The sequence below is a fragment of the Psammomys obesus genome, unplaced genomic scaffold (genome assembly GCF_907164565.1).
Source record: "Psammomys obesus unplaced genomic scaffold, mPsaObe1.curated_primary_1811, whole genome shotgun sequence".
In the NCBI taxonomy this organism is placed as follows: Eukaryota; Metazoa; Chordata; class Mammalia; order Rodentia; family Muridae; genus Psammomys; species Psammomys obesus.
Genome location: NW_026595981.1, coordinates 24,061,763 through 24,065,383, shown reverse-complemented (window position 1 = coordinate 24,065,383; position 3,621 = coordinate 24,061,763).

The window sequence follows — 3,621 nt, the reverse complement described above, 5'->3', positions numbered from 1 at the left end:
AGAAAGAAAGAAAGAAAGAAAGAAAGAAAGAAAGAAAGAAAGAAAGAAAGAAAAAGAAAAAATATGTTAAGGAGTGGTGGAGAAATGGCTCAGTTTAAGAGTACCCACTACTCTTGCAGAGGACCTGAGTTTGTTCCAGGTCCCATGTCTGGCACTTGGGATCCTACCGTCTCTACCCTCTGTGGGCGCGTGCACTCATATGCACACCTATGCTGCCCCTGTATATGCGCATAATCAAAAACAAAACAACAATTCAAACATAAAGAAAAACAGAGGGTGGGTCAGGCAGTGGTGGCTCACGCCTTTCATCTCAGCGCTCAGGAGGGAGGGGCAGGTGGCTCGCTAAGTTTGAGGCCAGCCTGGACTACAGAGCAAGTTCCAGGACAGCCAGGGCTACACAGACAGACCCTGTCTCAAAACAAAAACAAAAACAGAAAACAAACAAGCAACCCTTCCCAACACACAAATAAACCATAGTGAAATATTTTATTACAGATCATCAATATATACTGATAAAAATTTGTTGGGGCGTGGTGGCACCTACATTTTATTCCAGCACTGAGGAGGCAGAGGCAGGAAGAAGTATGAGTTCCAGGCCAGCCTAGACTGTATAATGAGACCTTGTCTCAAAGAAAACAATTTTAAGGCATAAATGGGAAAACTAACTGAAAGGTGCCTGTGTGGCTGGAGTCCTTTCTCAGAGTGGTTCAGAGATGGATGAGGCAGTGAGGCCTAGCCAGGTTTAGTCCCCACAGGTGAGAGCTGAGTGAGGGAGCTTTGCTGCAAAGCCCTTGGGTCTTCTTGGAGTTCGTAGGTGGCTCCCTGCCTCTCTTGGCTCTCCGCCCTCTCTCCCATCTCCTCTTGAGAAGCCCAGGCCTTGCTTGGGCAGGTCTTGCTTGGCCGAGCCCTGCTGTGACCTCTGGGTCCTCCACCTCTCTGGCTCTCAGCTTACCTACTGTCTATTTAATTCACCAGGCTGATCATTTCAGCTTTGGGGTGCTCTCGGATTGCTGCCCCTGTCCTGCTCAAAACATCACAGACTGGCAGAGGCCACCATCCCTTCTCCAGCTCTTGTCTCTCTCTCCCTGTAAAATCCAGCCAGAGAAATTTCCAGAAGTGGCCATTAAATTCAACTGCGAATTAATCTGCTGCTGGATTGTTGCCTCGCAATCTAAGTGCATCATCTCCTCTTCTCTCCCGGGGTGGTCTGACATCAGCGCCCGTCTCCCTGTCCCTTTGAACACGACTGTCTGAGCCCACTTTCTGTCTTCTCTACTTGTCACTGAGCAGCTGTCACCTTGTTCAAGGTCAGCAGCTCTGCAAGACCTTTTGTCTCAGACTGTCCTGCTGCCTTAGAGGCCATTGCCTTCACTGTGATTCATGTATTCTTTTATTCAACATTATTGTTATTGTTATTGTTATTATTATTATACTTACTTATTTGATTCAGATTCAGGATCCCACATAGTGTAGGCTGCCTATGAACTTGGTGGTATGTGTCTGAGGATGACCCTGGACTCCTACTGCTCTTCCTGTATGTACCTTTTTCTTTTTTTGGTTTTTCGAGACAGGGTGTCTCTGTGTAGCCTTGGCTGTCCTGCACTCGCCATGCAGACCAGGCTGGCCTCGAACTCACAGAGATCCACCTTCCTTTGCCTCCCTGAGTGCTGGAACCTGGGTTAGGGAGGAATGGTTGTGAGCCAGTATGTGGGAATTCAACCCAGGCCTCTGTGAATGAAACAAGTGCTCTTGACCACTGAGCCATCTCTCCAGCCCTATTTTTATTTCTTGAGATACCTAGCTCAGGCTGGGCTCAAACCCGTTATGTAGCCTAAGATAACCTTGAACTTCCTGCTTCTACTTCCTAAGTGCTGGGATTATAGATTGTGTACTGTGGGCATTGAATCCCGAATTTTACGTATGCTAGGAAAGCATCCTTCCAACTGAACTGTATCCTCAGCCCCTGTCCCAGGAGGCTTGTCTCTTCTGTCAGCACTGGCAATGGAGTAACAGGATAACTGGTTGACTTACACTGTGGGTGAAGTCAAATTCCAGATTCCACCCAATGAGTCCCACATTCAACCCAGCCCACCATACAGGGAGACTTGAGCCCAGGCATCTTGATTTCAGAGGCTTTGGCCTGGAGTGGGAGTGAGCATGTACCTATAATGGCAACACGTAGGAGGTCAAGGAGGATTCTAAATTGAAGGTCATTTTCCATTACACAGAAAAAGCTCAAGCAGGGTATGGAGGTGCACTCCTGTGATCTCAGCACTCAGGGAGACAGAGGCAGGCAGATCTCTATGAGTTCTAGGCCAGCCTGGTCTACAAAGGGAGTCTAGGATAGCCAAGGCTATGCAGAGAAACCCTATCTCAAAAAAAAAAAAAAAAAAAAATCAAGGCCATCCTGGACTACATGAGAATCTGTCCAAAAGTAAATAAAAGAAAGAGAAAGAATTGTGGCAATCTGTGGAGGTATGTGCTTTTGATCCCAATATTCCAGCAGAGTCAGGTGGATCTTTGTGAGGCCCAGGACAATCCGGTCTAGATATTAAGTTCTAGGTGCTATATTCTGGGCCTCACTTTTTGTTTGTTTGTTTTGTTTATTTGAAATGGGTCTTCTCTCTCTGTGTTGCCCTGGCTGTCTTGGAATTCTCTATGTAGACCAGACTGGCCATGAACTCACCGAGATCTGCCTGCCTCTGCCTCCTGGGTGCTGGGATTAAAGCTGTCCATGCCACTGTGCTGGGCTGGCCTCAAACTCTTGGTTTCCCTACTCTAGCTTCCTGAGTGCTGGGATTAGACTTGGCTCTGAAGCCCGTGTGTGTATTGTGTGCATCTGTGCCAGGGCGCATGTATGCATGGCTGTGTGTGGTGTATGTATGTGTACGTAAGTGTATGCGTGTATCCGGAGACCAGAGGTTGACACTGAGTTGTTTTTTTTTTTTACCTCAGTTACTCTGCAGATCTCCACCTCCCTTTTGAGACAGGGCTCCTCACTGAACCTGGAGCTTGCTGACTCTGCCAGGTTGGCTGGCCATCCCCCAGGACTGAGCTATGTGCTATGCCCAGTGTGTAGGTGAGTGCTGGGGACCTGAACGCAGGTCTTCAGGTTTCTGTGGCTGGAATTATACTGACTGAGCCACTTCGCCAGCCTATCACCTTGTTGAGATGATGTCTCACCCATACGGCCTTGAGCTCGGCTGTGTCGTCAAGGATGATTTTGAACATCCTGGGTTTCCTTCCTCCACCCCAGTGCTGGGAATACAGACACGCACCACCACATTCAGTTTATGTGATGCTGGCACCGGTCCAGGATTTCACACATGCTAAATACACACTCAACCAACGGAACTACATCCTCAGCCCCAGTTTAACTTTTTTTTTTTGAGGCAGGGCCTCACTCTGTAACCCAGGTCGGCCATGCACACTCAATAATCCTGCCCCAGCCTTCTGAGTGGTAGGATTGCATGAATGAGCCGCTCTGCTCAGTTCCAGAGCCTCAGTGGAGATTGATGGAGGCGTGACTGTTGGCTGGGCCACCATCAGTGATTTTGGTCTGAGCTTCTGGCATATCTCTCATCTAGGGACAACCATCCAATCCACATTTGCTCTCATTTC